Raw genomic sequence first — 22,266 nt, 5'->3', positions numbered from 1 at the left:
GTTATATGATACTAGTATTTCAGAAAATCAATATGAATACAATGATAGTAATATTTAAAGGAGAAGACAGAAATCGCATATTTGATTTGTGGAAGATTACAAATACTTCATTACTATAAGATGTATTAGTGTGACATGGCTTTAGCAACATTTAAGCACTAAAATTTTATCACACCTATTCTTCAATAACTTGTTAATGTTTCGGTATATAATAACAAATTTTTCAAATTTATGCTGAAATATAGTCGTATATGTAAGGTCATATCTCATTTATAAACAGCACACTTCAGTTTATCAATAACTATTATCATGTTGCAGAAACATTACATATCCAATAATGTTCGGACCGTTTTCAGTGTTTCCACTGTTACTTCGTAATACCCCAGCAGAAGAAATCTGAAATCGCAGCAGTGTTTTCTAAGCAAATGAATCTCACATCACATAATCAGTTCTCGTTATTTCCACAACCCTGAACATGTAACTGAGCCCTGCATGGCTCGCCGTCCCACCATTTGGTATTTTACACCCTGGTTTAACGTATTTCCATCTCACCACGTTGATTTAAATTACTGGCGTTGCTGAGTTGCTGTTCTGCCTGACCATCATTGACGCTAGTAGCGCGTATCGATATATCCCCTCTGATAGCATCTTTTCTAGGCTGCTATTACTTCCGGGTTGTCATCTGTTGTGGGGTGAGTCAGAAGGTGCGAGGAGGAGAGTTCACGGTGACAGTTCGGGTCGTGAGTTGGACCCTGGCAGTCAGTTGCAACGCGTCCTTTTTTTTTCTTTATTAAAATAACCATATATATACATAAGCACAAAAACAAAATATTGAAGTGCTGGAACTGATTCAACACGAATTGTATCCTACAATAGACTGAAGAACACATTTCAATATAGTGCCATTTGTAAGCTTACAAAATAGAACATAAATAGTAGCCTCTTCAGTCCAGACAGAGACATAGATCCGAAACGCAAACATATATATAATTGATTGTCTTAACTGGAATGACAGTTCTGTCATTTGATTCATAACCGTCCAAACTCAAAGTCATTTGGAGCACACAAACGGATAACAAGAGATGCACAGGTACATAAATTAATGAAAACGTCATAATGAAGTTAATTACACCATTGAGAAGTCGGGAGTAGTCCTAGGAACTGGTATAACCCCTTACTCGTTGTGTATTTTGTTCGCTACATAGTCTTGCATGTGATTTGTGCCATTACCGGCATCGAGAATTATCCTACGCCTTGTTTTTCAAAAATGATGTCCAACATGTTAGCAAACATCTTCCTGAAATTCGGGTAACGTTTCATCTTCCAGCGTGCCGTTCTCATGTAAGCCTCGAAACTAATGAGATTATCTTCACTATTGTGGATGATGATATATGTCACAAACTGTCCTAACATCCACATCACGGTGTTGTTCTTGGTAGCGGGAAAATGTTTCGCGTACGGCCAGAGCAGGATGTCGGTGCAGTGGCTGGCTGGGCTGCTGCGGGTAATCAGGCCCAGCCTCTGCTGCACCCATTTCCAGTTAATGAGATGACCGCCACAAGTGAAGCGATGGCGTAAGGTATCGACCAGGCCACAGCGGACGCATTTATCACTGTCACTTAAACCGATTCTATGCAACCTTTCATTTGTGGGTATAACATCGTTTACCACTTTATACCATGTGGACGCCACTTCAGCAGTGTGGATGGTTAAACTTATGTTGTCCCAAACTGCCTTCCAATGAACACTCGGGTATCTAAGTTCGATAGGATTTCGGACTATTGGAGATGTCCATCTTTTTAATAACAGGTGCGTCGTCGTTAAATCCTGTGTGAAATAATGTCCATCAATATAGCTTACTTCAAGAAAAAACTGCTTGACATGTCGTAGTTTGTAATGTATTTTACCTACATCAATGGGTGGACGCGTATCGGTGGGTTGTAAGGTTCGGAAGAGCCAACTGGTTACGCTGAGAGGTTCCTCGTCCAACAAATGGGTGATTCGTTTAATATATAACGCAGTACACTTTCGGTTAATGTCAGGCATGTTTAGTCCGCCGGCCTGTCTGGAAGACGTCAGCGTGGTGTATTTCACTTTGAACAGATGCCCTTGCCAGATAAATCTATTAGAGAGTTTCATCAAGTGTTTGGCCTGCATTTTGGGTACTGGAAACAGTTGGGCCATATAGTACGCTTTACAGAATATATAACTGCTGAGGAGTCGTATGCGTTGGAGAATGTTAACGGACCGCCAATTGTTTTCATAGATGGCAACTTGCATTTTATTGGTGACCTGCTTCCAATTTTTTGCATTCATTTTTAGCGGGCATTTGTCGATAATCATCCCCAGAGTGGTGTGGTTTTCGACACGCTTCGCCCAAGGTATAATAACTGCGTCGAATCCTCGAATGTTGACAAAGGTGCATTTACCGGCGTTGATTTTAGCACCGGAAGCACGACAGTACTCGTCTACCGCGGTCTTGAGGGTTGATACGTCTCCGTCGTTGCGCAGTAACACTCCGACGTCGTCGGCGTAAGCACGAACCACGAAGGACGTCCCGGCGATCGAAAGGCCTGCAAGTTTGTCATGAATAGAGCGTAAGAGCGGCTCGAGTGATAAAACAAATAACATCATGGAGAGAGGGCTCCCCTGCGGCACTCCTCTTTGGAGCTCGATGGGTTGAGTAAGCTGTCCATTTACACTGATTTTGGTTGTAATTCCCGTGACGAAATGTTGCACGATATTTATAACCCGTTGCTCAAAATTACACCGCTGCAGTAGCTGTAGGAGGTACTCGTGGCGGACGCGATCAAAAGCCTTGCAAAAGTCGATAAACAGCAATGCGAGATTCACGTTAGTGACTGACGCTATGGCTATTACATCTCTATATTCCGCAAGGGGCGTCATAATAGTGCGACCAGGGATGCATGATTGATGGTTGTGAATCACTTGCTTCATTAACGGAGACAATCTGCTGTTGAGTGCTCTGGCGAAGGTTTTGTAATCAAAATTGAGTAAAGTAATAGGTCGGAAGTTATCTAAGGTTTTTCGGTGTTTGCTTTTTGGTATCAATACAATTCTGCCTTCCTTCATTTCGGCCGGCACGTCACTCCCTCGCATCACTTCATTGAGAACATCTGTAAATGCGTGTCCGATTATGGGCCAGAAGCGCACATAAAATTCCCGTGGCAAACCATCAGGGCCAGGGGATTTATTTGATGGCGAGCCAGAAATCAGTTCAAGGACTTCGTCTGGAGCAAAATCGTGTACGACCGCCAAGTTGTCCGCAGGCGTGACTACGGTGGGCAGAGCACTCACGATATCGCCGCCGTCATCACCATATGTATCGCATTGCGAGTACAGATCCGTGAAGTACCGGTAAACTGCCGTAAGAATATCACTCTGTCGGGTCAAACGGAGTCCATCATCTGTGTCCAGCTCCCCGATAAAAGCTCGCTTGCGATGGGCACAATGTTTTATGAGGTGATACAGCGATGCTAGTTCGTCCTCTTGAAGCGATTTTGCTTTAGATCTGATCTTCAGTCCTTCAAGCTGCGTTCGCTTTATGCCTATAAGCTTCGCCTTTATTTGTTTGATGGTCGTCAGCTGTGTGTTGGTGGGTGTCGTAGTCGCATACAACTCTCGCAGAACTGTTTGGTAAAAATCAATCGTGCGTTTGACATCTTGCGCCCGTTGCCAACTGTAGTTCCTTAAAGATAATCGCATTTTCCGTTTGACCACAGCATTCCACCAGGCTATCTTGCTCGGATATCTGCAGCATTGCTTGAGACAATCCGCCCATGTCGTGGAGATGACATCTTGTAGCATGGCATCGGCGAGAATAGAAACATTTAGGCTCCACGGAATCCTATGCCATTTAGTATGCTGTTTGTCCAGATTTATTGTGACACAGAGGGCGCAGTGGTCGGAGAAGCTTGCCGGAATGACATCGGCGTCCAGAACATGTTGGCAAATGTTCTCAGAGATGTACAAACGGTCTAGACGGCTACATGCGGTGGTGGTCAGGTACGTGTACTTTACCAGGGTAGGAAATTTTAGTTCCCACGCATCCTTCAGCTGCAGGTGACGCACCAGATCATGTAGTTCCCTACAGTAATTAAAGTTTGGCGATTGGTCTTTCCTGTGGATCACACAGTTGAAATCACCACTAATTATCAACTGGGTTGGGTTGCGGCGTAGCAAGTATATGATGTCTTGTTTAAAGAAGTTAGCTCTTTCTGATTTTAAGGTCGTTCCAGATGGAGCATAGATATTGACGAGGGTGACATCAAAAATTTGGCAAGCTATGCCTCTACCGGAGTCCAACATTTCGATATTGCTCACTGGGATTCCGTCTCGTGATAGAATGGCCGTACCTGTACCCCCGTCCGCCACGGTGTTTACGATTGTTGCAAATCCTGATACATGAAAACTTAAGATAGACACTTCCTGTAACAGAACTATATCAGCTTCGGACTCGTAGATAAACTGCCGTAGCATTGCTAATTTTAAATCTGTCCTAACTCTATTAATATTCAGGGACAAAAACTTATAAGCTTGACTCATGATCGTCCGAGACTTGTGGGTGATGGGAAGCGTAGGAAGCCCAGTCCATCTCACCGTCGGACTTCGAACCTACATCCGCAGGTTTTGTACCAGTTTTTGCGCTGACTTTACTTTTTGAGTTACTTCGAGCCACGGAGTCCTTTGGTTTAACTTTATTTTGCCGTCGCAAAGGCGTCCGAAGTGTCATTGAAGACGGCGGAGTCGGCGAGTCATGGCTGTAAGCAGTATGTGAAAGTCCTTGCTTCGGAACGGGTGACGGCAAGTCCGAAGACGCGGCGTCAGTAGGCTCACTGTGTTTGTTTGGAGCCGCACTGGCTGTTTGTATACAGCTGTCCGGGTCCTCGTGTTGTGTGGAAGCAGTTTCGAGTTGGCGGCTGTTTATGTTATGCTCTACACCGCGTGCTTCATCCGCCGTGTTTACGAGTTGCATTTGACTGACTGCCGCCACTTGTGTGTTGGCCACCTGCGGCGAGTCGGCAAGCGGCATCGGAACGGATTGCTGTAAACACTCGGCTGCACTCGTATTGACAGTTCCTGCGTCGGGCGGTTGAATGGGAATTTGGCGGGTCGTAACTGAGCCATCCGACACATGCGTGTCCTGTTTGGAGGACCGTGGCTCCGCGTCTTCGGTGTGATTTTTTACTGCCTGTTCGCCGGAACCACTACCGTCACTTATAGTACGTCGTCGTTTGTTACCGACAGATAATGCAACACCGGTGGCTAAGGGGTGACTGGCCACGGGTTTTTGAGGCAAGGGTGGGAAGGTGCCGTTGCCGAGATCGTTGTCCTCTGACACAGATGCACTCGGTTGGGAGTCAGTCACAGAAGGCGTCTGATTTTGAGTTAGGACATCAGCCAATGTTAATCTCTGTCGTTGTTGCAGATTGTTTCGAAGCACGACAACTCGCCGTGGGCAATCCTCTCGTAAATGGCCACTCGTGTTACAGATGAAACAAGTACCTACTTGCCCCTCGTAAATGACATGAGCCTTATAACCACAAACCATTATATAGGATGGGATATTGACTTTAACGGCCATGTCAACTGAGCGAATCCCACTATAACATTGGAGTTTGTGACGGCTCGACCATTTTTCGTTTCTAATCTGTCGGATGTCACCGTATTTGGCGAGGACATCTCTAAGAAAACAATTCTCAACCTCAGGTGGCAAATTGAACACTCGCACTTGTTTATACTCAAAGTCAGCGTTAGTTATTGAAACTGTACTCACCGACTGATCACGATGTCGGAACACTGCTTTCCCACCAGTATTCACCAAAATTTTCTCCAGTTGTATCTGGTCCAAAAACTTCACAAAGAAACAGTATTCCGCCATGTCATAATATGCTGTGTGGACCTGATCGGATGTGATGCCAATAATATCTACTATCCAGTCATGGATTTCTAGAGAACTCGGTTGCACATTCCTGGAAGATTTCTCAAATGCAAAACACAGGGTATTTTTACGTGGTACACTGGGAGCCATAACTGCACTATATGCGCGGTCGGGAGCGCTGTGAGTAAATTAAGAAGCTTGTGTACGACGGTAGTGAAGAAGCACTGAGGATATCCCAGGTCACAATCCAAGAATTATTATAAACACGGCTTGCGGCGCTACGACTACGCGGAAGTACCGACACGTCCGATCGCTGTCGCGTCCCAACCGGAACTGATGACAGTTCGGGTCGTGAGTTGGACCCTGGCAGTCAGTTGCAACGCGTCTGGAGCGCAGCCTGGGCCAGCCAGTGTAAGGTTTGCAGCAGCAGTGAGCCCTGATTGGACATCGCCCGCCAGACCGTTGCCGCCACGCATTACTTACGTCGGGCCTGACTTTTGATGGACTGTTGGTCGGTGGGTTGGTCCGAGGACATCTCCGTGCGGCGCAATCGACTGGACCCGCGGGTGGTCTCTGCGCGTTCTAAGAGTCTGTCTGGATCTGTCCGATCGGTACGAGCATCGTCGCTTACCTACCCAGGACGTGAAGGTTGAGTGGTTTTGAGCGTTACGTTGTCGGTTCCGGCGTTGCTGTTGTGGAGGTTTTCCTGTGAGCAACAACGAGTGAAACGTTCGAGATAGCCGCCGTGAGGTGGAATTCACCAAATAAATGTATCCATAGTCATGTGCACCAACGGAATTTTCTGCCTTGTGGCCGTTAGTGTTCTGGTTACCCGTCCTGGCCGCTAACGTAGTTTTTAGGCAGTGGCTTTTACTCACCTGTTATGGTGTGTAGTTTTGGCAGCTCAGGTCACATACGCATTTGTTTGGAGATAGTGATACTTGTAATTTTTTTGGGGGGACCTTTAATTCTCGTGTACTCCGTCGTGGCAAGCAAGCGGTTGGTCGGTCAATCCGTGACTATACCTTGGTTGGGTTCTCACGAATTAAGTGTAGTTGGACTCACCATTTGTCTCGCTTAAGTGAACGAGGGCAGACCGATCCACTGCAGACTCCTGAGTGCCGTTCTCATAATTACCCTTTTGGCAGTGTTAATGCTGTTGTGATTTATCTGTATTTTATATTTTAATTTTGCAAGGATAGTTGTGGGCCTTCAGCCCTGGAAACATGTTCTCAGAGTTTCTTTCAAGTCAAAACATTATCGTCTTCTGCTCTTGAAAGGTTATTGTAATTTCCTCCGAAAGATTTTACAAGTTATTGTGGGCTTTCCGCCGTTGGTGATCGAAAAAGGAAATTTTTAATGTATTGTTTTATCGATTGTTTCAATATATATTTCCTTAATTTGCAGACTTTAACTTTGTGGCCTTCAGCCATCTTATTGCGTTTGTTTCTCTTTCCGTGCACCTTGTTTGCCGACAGCCGTGTTAGCATCTTAAAAAATTGTGGCCCTATGCCTTGAGTAACCATCATAGTATATTTGGAATTTTGAAGATCTATTCCGGCGGCCTTCCGCCGTTTCGTATGCCGCTTCAATATATGTATACGATTTATCTTATTCGTAAATCTGTGTGTCATGTCTTTTCGAAATTGAACTTATCCTAAAGCATCTGTTTGGAGGCCTTCATCCGCGAAGCAAATTTAATTCTTTCAAAAGTGTATTTGTGAACTAAATGGTAATAATTTACAATTGTGTAATGAATCCGACCGCAACTCCCTTGGCCCTTTCCACACTCTTAATTACCTGTTAGCCATGCGTGATTTAGCGGGCGTTTCAGTAACTAATATTTCCCTTTCTTCTCTTTTGTACTATTTTTCCTGTCTAGTAATCCACTTTCATAGGATTCAGTAAATTCCGAATTCTTGTTTAACTTGGTTGCTCTTCCTGAAGCCACTTTCGTTAAGGTAACACAAGGAAAGGAAGTCGTATGTGAATCATTTAAACTTCGTCCTTTATGTCATCGTATTTTATCAGTTTGTGTGTCATACTCTCTCAAACGGAATTTTGGAACCAACCCAACATTATCCTAAATAAGCGTGAGAAACAGCCTAAATCAACACTCGGATTGGCACCTGATCTTGACACAAAGAGTGTATTCAATCTGCCTCACCTCCCTTTCTCACAAGCTAGAGTGCTGCACGTCACACTAGACGAGCAGGTCGTTAGACTAATATTTCACTAAATTTAGAATATACATTGATTCATGGAGACTTTCATTCACTTCCATTTGCCAAGTGAGGAAGAGTGTTCATTTTAACCTGTTACTTAGTAACAGGTAGGAAGTGCTGGTTTATTGTCACTTACCAAATACACTGAGGTCACATTGTGACAACTTGCTTAGCAGCATACATGTTCGCTCTTAGAATGCGTTTTCATTGATCAACGATTAAACCTTGATGACCCCGGACGATACCATTAGGTAAATTTGTTGTAACAGGAAGAGGTGTCAGCTGAATAGGTGTTGCCTGAAACGACTGTAGAACGCTGATGGCTGGTTCAGTTGGATTTAAACGCTGCTGCTGCTCGCTGAGTTTGCGAAAATTTTGTGTTTATGCGTCACGCTGAATTATGTGGAACGAAAATAACAGGCTGCATAACTGGCAACAGGTCGGGAGGTGAAACTTCCTGGTGACTGACTTGATTCTGCGATCTATTTTGTTAATGTGGTAAGCATTTATGTGTTCATTATATCTTGTTTGCAAGCCTCTCCCAGTTTGGCTTATATAGAGGGATCTGCAAGTGTAACATACTATTTTGTAGATGCCTGGTTGTGAGTGTATATCCGTCTGTGTGTGTATTTTGTGTCTCGGCTTGTGTTGCAGTTTGTTGTGTGTTATAAAGACAATGTTAATGTCGCGTGGTCTGAGTGTGTTTGCTATTTTGTAGGAGAGTTTGCCTGTGAAAGGTATGCAAGCCATGGGCTTCTTTTTAATTTCGTATATGGAAGGTGGTTATTTATTGTTTTTCCTTTTTTGCATAATATTATCAATTAATATTTCATAATAGCCATTTGCTAAAGGTATTTGTTTTATTATGCTGAGCTGATCAGGATGAGCATATTTACCGATTGGTATATTGTTGGCTCTGTTACCTAGTGCTCTGTATGCAGCAAGTTTGTGTGTTGTAGGGTGACAGAATGAGCAGTGTGTGGTGGTATCTGTTGCTGTTGCCTTTCTGTGAACTTTGAAGATGTGTTAGTTGTTTTCTTTACTGATGTTTAGATCAAGGAAATTGATGCTACCATTGCTCTCAGATTCCACTGCGAATTTTATATTTCTATCTTGTTTATTGAGAGTGTCGAGTATGTCGCTAATATCATTTGTGTCACCATCTACCAGGAGTAATGTATCAACATAGCGTTTATAGTAAATTATTTTATCCATAGAGCTTGATTTTTTAGCAAGAGTATTTTGCTCAAGGTGGTTAATGTATATGTTGGCAATTGTACCAGCTAGGTTTGATCCCATTGCAAGACCTCTATTACATGTAGATCTTATCATAAAATGTAAAATAGCTGTAGTTTAGTATTAGTTCAAGGAGATCCATGAATTCAGTAATTTCGGGCAAATATAGTTTTTGATGTTTTATGACGTTTGAACTGATGATTTCAGTGTTTCGGGGTGGGGATGTTAGTGTATAGGTTTGTAATGTCAGATGATACAAGTTGGGCTGAATGAGGAATGTTGACGTTTTCAATTTCGTCTATTAGCTGCTGATTGTTTTTTACTGAGTAGATTTTAGTCTATGTGTATGTCACAGTTAGAATCTGTTAAAGTTTGTTTGTAATTTTGTAACATGGGCAATAGCTACCCACATAAAAGACACAGGCCACCCATTCCACGATATTGCAAATGTTCTCATATATTACATAAAAAGAATAAGGGACACAAAATGGACTTATATGAAGAACTGGAAATCTTCATTCATGGCACAGCACATAGAGATGTATTGTGAAATGATTAACGTGAAAGTAAAAATGTTAACTTCTTCAAAAACTTCTGCAACAGGAAATGTTTCTTTCATTGACGGAATAGTTTTCATTAAGCATCCATATAACATTCTCCAAATTGCGAATACATACAAATAGAAGTCCTCATCTTCACTACAGCTATATATTACTGTGTTTGAAATTGCAAGTAGTTCAGATAAGATTTCATAACTCTCTGGAAAGATGTTAAGTCATTGAAATTGTAAGTAGTTTATCTTAGATTTTAAAACTCTTTGGAAAGATGTAAACAGATGTTTGTGAAAATGCTAAGTTGTGAGTTACTTGTTACTGTGCTCTATGTGCCAGAAAATGAAATCGCCAACAGAAATGTAAGAAAACGTATTAATATATTACCTAATCATGCTATTCACATTATGTACACACTGTAACAGTTTTATCCTTCCATACAGGTTTATTTTTCGGTTCTTAAGTCCACTGGCATACACAGCTAACGTACATAAGCTATCACCTGATGTATAGGTAACTGTAAAATACACCTGATGATGGCAGCATGCTGCCAAAATGCATTACACTAATAAAATATTAGTAAAAAGTGACTGCAGCAATAAAAATTATTCCACATAATCTTATAATACAGTCGCAGACCTAAAACAACATCCATATAACATGGATAAATTTAAACCTCTGTGTTGTTTCGTGAACTTTGTTCCGCTTTGTACACGGCATTGTTTGTTGTTTGTGTTGTAATGGGGATTACTTCGTGTATTTTTTGTTACTTTGGAGAGGGACACTGTTTCGCTGTCGGCTTTGCAGACCTTGGAGATGCTACTTCTCATTCAAGTTGGCATGGCCAGACTCACTACCCCTATTAAGTCCCACAGCCAAGCAAAAATCCCTTGCATATCAGGAACTGAGCACAGGTCCTCCACATGGCAGACAGTCACACTGACCACACATGTAAGGAGGCGGTCTGTCCATACAGTTATATGAATACAATGTGTCGTTACGAAATAAAGTTCATTGTCTTCCACTGGTACTTAATTGAGTCTATTGACGTGATAAGTGTTATCTAATCAGAAAAAGACAGTTCGTAAATGGCTGATATTTTTGTGCGTTGTATAAGAGTCGAGATATTATAAGAGTAACTCTAGAGACAGATTTCTTAACTGGACGAAGAACAGTACTGTAAGTAATCGAATGTTGTTTAGCTGTATTATGACGATTTCACAGTTTTGTATAAAATGTCATTGTGTAATCAAAATATTGTTTGAGATTAAACTTAATGTATCATAAATATTGAAGCCAACTGACGCATAAAGGCTCTCTCTGGATTCAATCTCTGTCAACATGATACATATTAAGCATGCGCCGTTGCTCATGACAATCCATTCACAAAAGATTAGTGTCAAAATATCTCAACCATTGTGGTTATCAGGCAGGACTAGCGAAAGATAATTTTCGGGTGTTTTTAGATATTTGACTTAATTTATGTATTTGTTATGTGGCCTGATTTGTGTTGTCAGGATTCACTCATTGTTATCAGTTTCTCACTACAGTAATTCTCTGACAATAAACATGGAAACTGCATATTGCTTGTTCCAAGCTGAGTGCATCTCTTTCAAGTTTTGTTGAGAGTTCATGTCTAAAAAACATCGCAAGATGATGCTTCAGGACAAGAACATTCGCCTTGTAGACAAGTCTCAGAAGTGACGTACAAGTTCGTTGTGAATCTGGAGTTGTTGTAAAAAGTATTTCATATAGGGACATTACATTTTAGTAGCCTTTATTAAAATAAGTCAGTGGGAACCAATAATAAACCTTCAGAGTTTGTGTTACCTGTCGGTAAACTAAAGAGGAAGCAGTATTTGTGGTGGGGGTAAGTGACCTCTCTCGGAAGAACTTTTTTTTTCCCATACAGAATGTGTAAGAATGTGTTTCCCGTCTAGCAGTGTAGTGCAGCATAGTGTAGTCTACATAGATCATGTTAATGTCCATTCCTTGTGTTAGCTATAATCGCTACTAATCTGTATTCAGTAATGTATTATCAAATTTAGTGGAAACTTAACAACCCCAGAAAGGTCTGAGTACTGCACTGCGACTCTTTTCAAACGTGTGCTGCAGAAGAACAGATATAACATTGGAGAACAGCCTGTAGGCGCTCCTTGAGACGTTGTTGGGTAGAGAGGGCGACGACTGTGTAAACGATTTACTTACTATTATGTCATAGGGATGGACAGAGAGAGGTGGAAAGAGTGAGAAGAGTAGAGAGAAGAGAGATAAAGATGGAGAGAAAGGAGGAGGAAGATATGGTCTTATGGTGAGAGGTAGATGATGGACAGCAAGATTGAGGAGGAGGAGATGGATAGGTAAAGGAGGGAGGATTAAATGGACTTGAGGTGGGAAGAGGGAGATGGAAAGAGGGAGGGTGCAGGAGGGGATGGAAAGAGAACCAGGAAGGAGGAAATGGTCAGAGAGAAATGGGATGAGCTATGGTCAGTAAGATGGTGGAGGGGGCAGGTCTAGCAGACAGATGGAAGATAGGGAGGGATAGCACACGGGTGGAAAAGCAAGAGAAGTCAAGAGGAGATGGACAGAGACAATGGGAAGAGGAAGAGACAGAGGGTTAGTGGGCAGGTGGAAAAGCAAGAGGGGAAGAAGGAGATGGGCAGGGAGAGGGAAGGCGAGATGGTCAGAGAGGAGGAGAGGAGGAAATGGGTAGAGGGAAGTGAGAGCAGGAAATGACAGATAGAGGGTGAGGAGGAGACAGACAGAGACTGGGGAGGAGGAAGATATGGACAAACGTAAAGGGGGAATAAGGAGACAATAACGAGGGGAGGAAGTGGGAGATAGGCAGAGAGGAGGGATGGGATGGACAGAGAGAGGGAAAGAAGGAAAGAGAGTGCAGTGAGAATGAGATGGAGAGAGAAATGGATGAAGAAAGAGATGGAAAGAGGAAGGGATGAGGAAAAGATGAACAGACCCTGATAAAGTCCTAGTAGCTTCAGTCCTTCTTGTTCCTCTCTCCTATTTTCCAGACTTTGTAGAAACTTTCCTACATACCTAGCTGGACTGGCAGTTTTGGAATGAAGGTCATCACGATTTAGACGGTGGACGTTATTTCAATGAATCTTTACACTCCCTAGCAAAGTGTGTAGTATTTTTCAATCTCCTGACAGACTAAAACTGTGATAGATTAAAGCTATGATGAACAGTTGTCACTCTTGCCTGAACAGCTAAGCCAGTATGGGCATTGCCTGCAGAAGGCAACGAGTCTTGATCTGGACCACAGTTTTAATTTTCCAGAAAGTTTCAAAACAGTGCACACGCCAGTGCAGACATGCTTTTCGGATCAGGCGATCAGTTTGATGTCTCACCTTTGTAAGCTGCTGACATGATGGATATGATAACAGAAGTCAAACAGACATAAACACAGATTTCAAAGATGTTGAAGTCCTTTCGTCAGAAAATAGGCAAGACTTGGAACATTTTATACTCAGTGAGTGGCCTAGGACTGTAAATGTGTAAAGGATGAACAAAGCCAATACAAGACAGAAGATCTGTAATAGAAAGGAGAATAATACATTGTCATTGGGTGCTGTAAACGAGAGGGAATATTAAAACAGAACCAGTGTGTGAGACTTTCTCGGAACTCTAAATCGAGAAGTTATATTACCAAAACAGGTGCTACCACGAAAGCTAATGATTTGTATTTATTTAGTGGTCATTATTGCTGCAATAAGTTCTCTGCAAAAAATGTTCAACTTTCACTAAATCCAGCAAAGATGTCTTCATTAAAGTAACTGTCTCACTTTGCTAGTGGTAGCGCCACAAAAAGCCGGACAAACAGCAAGAGAGATCCTTCCAGGTCACACTTGAATGAAGCCCAGACATTCCAGTCCGTGACAATAATGTCCGTTTAATGAGCCTAGTTGACTTGTTCTGGTAGTCTTGTTAGGACAGGAAGATATCAGAATGAGTTAATGCAGTTTATAAGGGCGTTTAATCTACTTCAGCTACACTTTATTTTGAGAACTATCTGCAGTATCTTGTTGCACTTCATTTTGCTGAATTTCGAATGTTGAATGTTATCGTTTACGATACGCTTTGTTCATTCAGGATGAGCAAGATGTGTGAATTACTTAAACAGTATGAGGTTTCTGCCAATTGCTTATTCACTCCATGAATTTTGTAGTCTTGCACGGGTTGTACACCGAATTGTGTACTAAACCATCATTCTTAGGCACACGTAGTTCTTGTGTAAAATGTCTCAGCCTTTGTTCAACGAATCACCAAGTATTACACAAGTAGTAAAGGCTACAGAACTGTTAAGTACAGTTTATACGTGTATGCAGAAATTTTTGTTTGCATATTAGTTGAACATTTTCGCTTATCACACGTGAGTAGTTGTTAAAAGGCTAGTTCGTTAACTGAGTATACTCAGTGAGTGTAATTCAACCCACGTGTTCTTGAGTTAGCAGCTGCCATTATTAAATCTGTACACATTGGTGGACAGAAGATTTCGCACTAAATGTACGCCAATATGCTCGAGAGACTTTCTATCGCACTCAAATTTACGATTTTATCTGGTAGTCCCGAATTCAGTACTGATGTTAGCTCTCTGCTCTATCTGTCTGGTATTTGAACGGGTCCATGAGACTTGTTGGCGGAAGTAGATTTTGTTTGGTGCTTGTGACGCGTGTGCATGGATTTCATGAATTTTATCCTAGCTGTTATGTTATTGTGCCGTCTTGACCACGAAACTGGCTTTTCTCCCAGCAGAATCAATGCCTTCCCTGTGCCCTTGCCTATTACATGTTATGAGACCTATATTTAATTCACGTCACAAGACAGAGTTTAGTAATATAATTTAGGTGCCCTTTACTCTTTTGTATCATGCATTTATATAATAGTCTCCCTTTGTGATCTGAAAACCCTTCATTCTCATCAGTTATTCCAAATATGCCGCATAACTCAATCTCCAGTGGAATCCCGCATGCCTGTATCAAGAATATCAATACAAAATCAACAAATATGTGTGCAGTGAAAACAGACAATTTCGAAATCGTAGAATAGTCGATTAAATGAGCGTTGAGAGAACCCCATAAAATCGCTTACTGTTGCATGCTTGCTGACATCATTATTATAGCCTGCGCTAAGCAATTTTACTTCTGATGTTAAGTCATAATATAAAACAAATAACACCCTACTATCTCTTTTCCTCCCCCTCTCAAAATAAGTGGCTTTATTGTGATGTGACTGCTTTCTTGACACCTCAGGAATGGACAACAATATTTGAAACAATGTGCTGGGGAGATTGCAGCCGGCACTGGGAACTGCCACAGCAAGACACAGTGTGATAATGAGATGAAAGTGTATAGTTCACATGCCAGAAATTTTCACCATGCACGTAGACTGGAAGGCGTTGTTACGCTATATCAGTCGGTCGTTGGGTAGGTTTGCAAATTGCCCTCTTCAATGAACAAGCCAATACGACGGAAAACTCAACTCCCTGGAGGAATGAGGGAGACGAGTAACAAAACTGCGAAGCAGGAGTTTCTAGGAAACAATTGGTGGGTCAGGAAAATAGTGAAGAGACAGTGATGAATTAGAGATGTCAAATGGAGAAGAGACAGTGATGAGACATCGAGCAACCAGAGGTATCAGAAGAGACGGTTAGTTAGGGCTCTGAAGACATGGCGACCTACTGTCGACTACACACTTCGTGTCAGATCCCTACATTCCTTCCCGTGTCGGTGACATACTCTTTTACCCATTCCATGTTGACTGGATTTACCTTGCAAACCAATGCACAAATCTTTAACCATAAGATTTTCTTTGCATGATCTGAGCCTACAAATATTACGCCAGCGCAGGATATTCAAAGTAATCATCACCGACAATAGGCACTGAGAGCGAGAGCCCCGCGCAGGGCATCACCGCAAAGCCAAGGAATAAGGAAGACGAAAGTTGCTAGCTGTCAACTCACCGCCACATAAACATAGAGGAGTGGTCGACATGTTGCGCCAACCCTGCCTCTGGCGCACATGCCTTCCTGAAAAACTGGCTCCACTGAGTAGTGAGACAGTCAATTCTCCATCCAACTTGCTCAGTTACTGAATCTTGTCCACGCCAAGAGTTATACGTGGTGAATCACCTAAAAATTGTACCGTAAATGTTGCGGAAATTGACTATTCTATTGACGTGCGATTTTCACAGAATAGATTAATAGTCACGGGCTCGTACTGGTAACCGACCAACAGATTGTGAGAATACGTAGAAAATGTATTTTGTGCAAACATACAATTTCTTAAATGGAACAATGCATAGTGACATTAACAAGTTAAAACTACGGCGAATTAGAATGTCAGACATTTATTGCAGGATTCTAATGCGAGTCATTTACGAGATACCGTATTTTGAAAAGTTTTCAGACCGGCATTTGTAGAATACTTGTGTTTCCACACACTAAAGAACAACAAAAGTGCATGCACTGGTTGTAAGTATTCGGACCAGTAACGAGACCATTAAACATCACAGGTTGTGTTTAAAATGATCACTGACAACGGCAACACAAGCTGCGAGTTAAGAGCTTGGTACGAACGGGTGCTGCACACGTGCTGGCATTCCAGCGAGGACGTCCGAACAGAGTGCAGTAATATGTCTATCATATCATCGGGTTTTATGGTAAGTCCTTGTAGACAGCGTCTTTCAACTTCCGCCCCCTCCCCCAAACACACAGAAAAAAGAGTACAGCTGCCAAATCCGGGGGACGCGCCAGCCAAGGTGCAGGTCCTCTGCGTCCACTCCAACGACTTAGAGAAATTCGTGAAAACTTGCTATAATACTTCGTGCACTAAGGGCTGGACAGCCTGATGGCTGGTACCACAGATTGAACCTAGTCTGCAGAGGTACGTCTTCCAGCATCCGTGCTGAGGTTGACTGATGGTTCACTGTCCCAAACAACACATTTGCATTCCACGAACGCTGACGTTCTGCCTGAGGGAGCCTACCGGGTCTTTCAATAGACCAAACTTGCATGTTCCGGCGGATTACCTGGCCATGATTGGTAGTGTGGCTTCATCACGTTTAGGACAGTTGCCTGACTCATGCCACTTCTTCGTGCGAATGCGCGGGAGCTGACGTGCGGATCAGCTGCAACAGCAACAAGAATATTAATTTCCCCTTCTGTTGTCACTTGTTTCCATCTGTTACGTTTTCTGGGTGTTACACCATCACCTTTCACTTAACAGGTTGAAGAGGTTGGTAAATTATTGCCGAAGTGGTTGACGTTTGTTAGGATATCTTGCCGCATACACCGTACAAGAACGAACTGAATTCTTCCGACACTCTCTGCGCGCCATGAGCACGTCGGCGTTTTCTGCGTTGGTAAATCTCATCGTCCACTCACGACCTACTGCTAGGACACAAACAAGTGCCGGTGTGGAACTTTTTCGAAATACGATATGTCGTAAACGACTCGTGGTGTCTGACTGGTCAATTTTTGCTCTAAAACTTGCGTAAATATTGCTGAGAATCTAAATTAGCGAAGATGCAATTGCAACGAAGGGAAAGGAATTTTGTTTAAGGAACAATATTAAGCTGGAGTGTCAGAAGCATAGGAGAAGTAAGAAGTGCATTGAAGATTGTAAAGATGTCTCCAGTTATATGAAATAATAACGTGACCGCGAGAAGGAAGTTGAGAGAGTACCTCTATAGAAGATCCAGAGATCAGAATAAGAACAAACTGGAAAAATTTGGAATGAGGTGTTATAGGAAACTGGTATATCATTATATGGGCAGCGAGTGAACGAAATGTAAAGGCATAGAAAAGAGCAGGAGGGAACCTCGTATCAGACACACAGAAATAGTTTCCTGAAGCATGGAAGGAGCAAATCAGCATGGAATTTAAATATGAAAAATAAAAACTCTAAACTCCGTTCGAAAGGCCTCGGAAGGTCCAACGCTTCTGACCAACAGGCGTGTCATCCTCAGCCAAAAGGCGTCACTGGATGCGGAGGAGGAGGAGCATGTGGTAAGCACACCGCTCTCACGGCAGTTGTCAGTATCGGGGACGGAGCCGCCACTTTTCTATCGATTAGCGCTCAGCTGGCCTCACAAGGGCTGAGTGCAGTCCGCTCGGCATCCCGGACGACCACCCATCCACGTGATAGCCAAACCCGACGGTGCTTAACTGCGGTCTGACAGGAATCGGTGTTATCACTGCGGCAAGGCCGTTGCCAAATATAGAAAATAAATTGCGGAAAATATATAGGGGACAACAACGATATAGTGATAAAGACATTGGAATACGACAGGAAGACATCGAAGACGGCATCAAGCCACTGGACTTACTGGTTACGTTGTATAACAGAATTTATTCAAATTTCGAGTTGTAGTTATACACAAAAAAGAAGCTGGTGTGCACTATCATTGCGTGAACGGAAACAGTATCATCAGCTGTATGTCAGATATAAATATTGCTTATTTTTCGCAGTGAAAATAACGCCACAAATATACATTAGTCGATTAATACACTCCTGGAAATGGAAAAAAGAACACTTTGACACCGGTGTGTCAGACCCACCATACTTGCTCCGGACACTTCGAGAGGGCTGTACAAGCAATGATCACACGCACGGCACAGCGGACACACCAGGAACCGTGGTGTTGGCCGTCGAAAGGAGCTAGCTGCGCAGCATTTGTGCACCGCCGCCGTCAGTGTCAGCCAGTTTGCCGTGGCATACGGAGCTCCATCGCAGTCTTTAACACTGGTAGCATGCCGCGACAGCGTGGACGTGAACCGTATGTGCAGCTGACGGACTTTGACCGAGGGCGTATAGTGGGCATGCGGGAGGCCGGGTGGATGTACCGCCGAATGGCTCAACACGTGGGGCGTGAGGTCTCCACAGTACATCGATGTTGTCGCCAGTGGTCGGCGGAAGGGGCACGTGCCCGTCGACCTGAGACGGACCGCAGCGACGCACGGATGCACGCCAAGACCGTAGGATCCTACGCAGTGCCGTAGGGGACCGCACCGCCACTTCCCAGCAAATTAGGGACACTGTTGCTCCTGGGGTATCGGCGAGGACCATTCGCAACCGTCTCCATGAAGCTGGGCTACGGTCCCGCACACCGTTAGGCCGTCTTCCGCTCACGCCCCAACATCGTGCAGCCCGCCTCCAGTGGTGTCGCGACAGGCGTGAATGGAGGGACGAATGGAGACGTGTCATCTTCAGCGATGAGAGTCGCTTCTGCCTTGGTGCCAATGATGGTCGTATGCGTGTTTGGCGCCGTGCAGGTTGTAACGTTGCAACTTTAATTTGGTATGTTGAAATGTAATATTGTTACTTTAATTTTGGTATACTGAAATCGGAGCTAATAGACAATGAAAGTGGGTTAAAAGCCGTGATCTGTCTGGGGACATTAACCGTGGATTACTGGGCAACTGTTTCATCAGATATTTAGCAGACTAACACTAATGATAATCTTTTAATAGTCATACAAAACCGGTAAAATATATATATAAAAAGGAGAATTTAAATAAAAAGAAAGAAATCAGTTTATACTTGGAAATTTATTTTAAGATTGTTCATTGAAATTTCAGCATATTATACGTGAGTTATAACTGAGCTGGTGCCTTATTTACGATTGAAAAGAATGTGAGATTGTAATCTTACGGAACACATAAAATATGGGGCGAAGATTGGGAGACTGTATACAACACTGCATTCATAAAATCACACACGAAGAACATTGAAACATAAGCAAGAAGAAATTAACCACAACCAACAGATTCAGTTTTTACCCAAAGAAATTACGTTCATACCACAATCCTGTCCGTCATGTAATTACCACACACTGGTATACTAAATTCATATTAACTCTTTGTGAAGTCTTCGCAAAAAGAATAGCTGAGGGCTACTTTGATGATTACACCACATGCTCCACGTGGTCAACTTGGTTTACACAAAGCGTACAACTCCACAATAATTTTGATAATTAAAATACATTAGATCGAAAAGCACTTGACAAAAGAAAAAACCTTGAACTGGTTACTAACGTCTTACTATTAACCTGATGGGTCAAACAGTTATATAAGCACGTGGTAGTGGTCTCGCAAAGTACACCCCACGTGAGCTGAACATAAAGAAAAGTTGCTATATTGAAAAAATAGTCAAGACGAGACGTTATAATCACACAAACATTCGCATTTAAGATTGATGAACTTAGTTAGAGTTACTGATCAACACGTGGTTCCACTTTACTCACAAAGTAGTAACAAAGCAACTACCGCAAAATAATCTGAATTTAACACGAGAATTACACTCCGCTGCACTTTAAGATAGCATTAGATATTTTAGAGCTAAACCTGAAATCAAGGTGATTAAATTTTCAGTTAGGCTGAACTTAAGAAATCCATTGTCCTACGGACTTAACAGACACGCGCTTAGCCGGAGATCTTACCACTTCAGACGCTCGCCACGGCCACACAGCAACTGCCTACCGCCCAGCGTGCTTCCTCGGTCTCACAAAGACCAACGGAAGTGGCCAGAGGGGCAGCTTCCTATACCAACATGACAACGGACGGACAGGACCATACTAAGGATAGAAACCTCTTTGCTTTTAGGAAGCGTAGCTACCTGTTCCGACGTTGGTCCTACTGTTCTCTAGCAGACAGCCTTGTCTGCTACCCTCAAGCATGCAATTAGAAATACATATGCTCATTCATCCTCTCACACAAAAGGGAAGGGGGATGACAGTATCTTATCATATACAGTATATAAAAGAAAGCGGATGTAGGTTCCGTATGAGACTGTGTGACATGAATTACATATAAGAATTACATATAAACTGTGCTTTAAAGTGTAGTAGTGTGACAGATCGTTCTTGTTTATGTGTAAAAGTAACACGTTCCACTGCTCAGTCTCCTCCCAGATAGTCAGAAACGCCACAGTACATTTAGAAGAGGAATTTATTCCATAAATGGCAACAGATTTAAGAAATTAAACATGAAAGGAATCCAACAGAGACCTTTCATAACCCCAACGCTCCGGGAAAAGACTGTGCAGGGAATTTTCTGGCCATGCTAGGACATTCCCAAGCAGGCTTCTCACACCCTACTTAAACCAAAAGTGTAAAAGAAAAGGCAGAAGGACACCAGCTACTTGCTAAAACACAATAATTTCAACACATCTTTAGAATCTACCAATTTCATACAGAAAAAAAGAATACAATCTGTGACACCTATTTAAAAGGTAGTGTAGACCTAATTCGGTCAGCAAGTAAAAACAATGGTTCCTGTGTCATTAATATGAAAACAATTTCTGGTTGTTACCCTTATGGAGTTCACCAGTATTTGCTCACTGCAAGAGCCAACTGATCACAGGAAAATTTATGACTGTTTATTAACAAGCAAAATTTATGAAAATAGCAAAGGTGCCACAGCAATTAAAAAAAAGAACATCAAATAACATCGGTATTAAAAAGCAGAACATAACAATGCACAATCTGCAAAAGCAACGAAATGATAAGAGAAAAAACATGTTTTACAAAGTGGTTATCGCAAAAAAATTCTATATCGTATAAAACTAATAATTTGTAGAATTAAAATAACTATGTGGCACTCATTTAATCACTCTACTATATTTCAATTAGCTAGCAAACAATGAGCACTGTGTCATTATACTGAAACTACAATAATTATGTGATTGTTACCCTTAAGGGGTTCCTCACAGTAAATATGCCCCAAGCAAAGGCTAATCGATCACAGTTCAATGAGAATAAAAAGCTATCTGACTGATAAACGAAGCAATGCCACAGCAATGAATTTACGAAACAAAATATCACAAATCTAATACATCACACAAAAACAAACATTGATAAATAAAACAGTACAATAGTCAACATCTAAAACAAAAAAAAACACCTATAAATAAAACACCTGCAAAATACAAGAGTCAAAGTCTAAAAAAGATAAATAGAACACCTGCAAAGTACAAGAGTCAGTCTAATAAACACCAATAAATCGAACTCCTGCAAAACACACGAGTCAGAGTTTCTCTGACAGAAACACACGTATATGCACTGGACTAAGAACCGTATAATCACTGTTCACTGACACACTCAGTACTTCCACTGTTCCGAGGCACAATATAAGGGAAAGGGGGGGGGGGTTCGTTGCCGCAGCTATCAGTAGGGATTTTTGTCCATCTGTTGCGTGCGATCCCGCCGTCTCTGCCCTCTCATGAAGTTTCTCTCGTGTCACGTACATCTCGATTTGGTTCCATGTTTGTATTGTCAAATTCGTGCGGTATCCTCGTTTGACACGCCAGGTTGATATTCCTGGGCAAGGATGACA

General features: G+C 42.5%; 1 protein-coding gene across 1 annotated transcript in view; it reads left to right on the top strand.

Annotated features, from left to right (window-relative positions):
* Window positions 1-11,067: 11,067 nt before the first annotated feature.
* LOC126176729 (zinc carboxypeptidase-like) overlaps window positions 11,068-22,266 on the top strand; it is a 138,411-nt gene continuing 127,212 nt past the window's right edge. Inside the window, exon 1 of the mRNA XM_049923897.1 lies at window positions 11,068-11,093. The gene's annotated coding sequence lies outside the window, so the exon portion shown is untranslated. The remainder of the gene's footprint in view (window positions 11,094-22,266) is intronic.

Source organism: Schistocerca cancellata, chromosome 3 (genome assembly GCF_023864275.1).
Source record: "Schistocerca cancellata isolate TAMUIC-IGC-003103 chromosome 3, iqSchCanc2.1, whole genome shotgun sequence".
Classification (NCBI taxonomy): domain Eukaryota; kingdom Metazoa; phylum Arthropoda; class Insecta; order Orthoptera; family Acrididae; genus Schistocerca; species Schistocerca cancellata.
The sequence above is the reverse complement of the archived record's forward strand: the minus strand, read 5'-3'. Positions and strand labels throughout refer to the sequence as shown.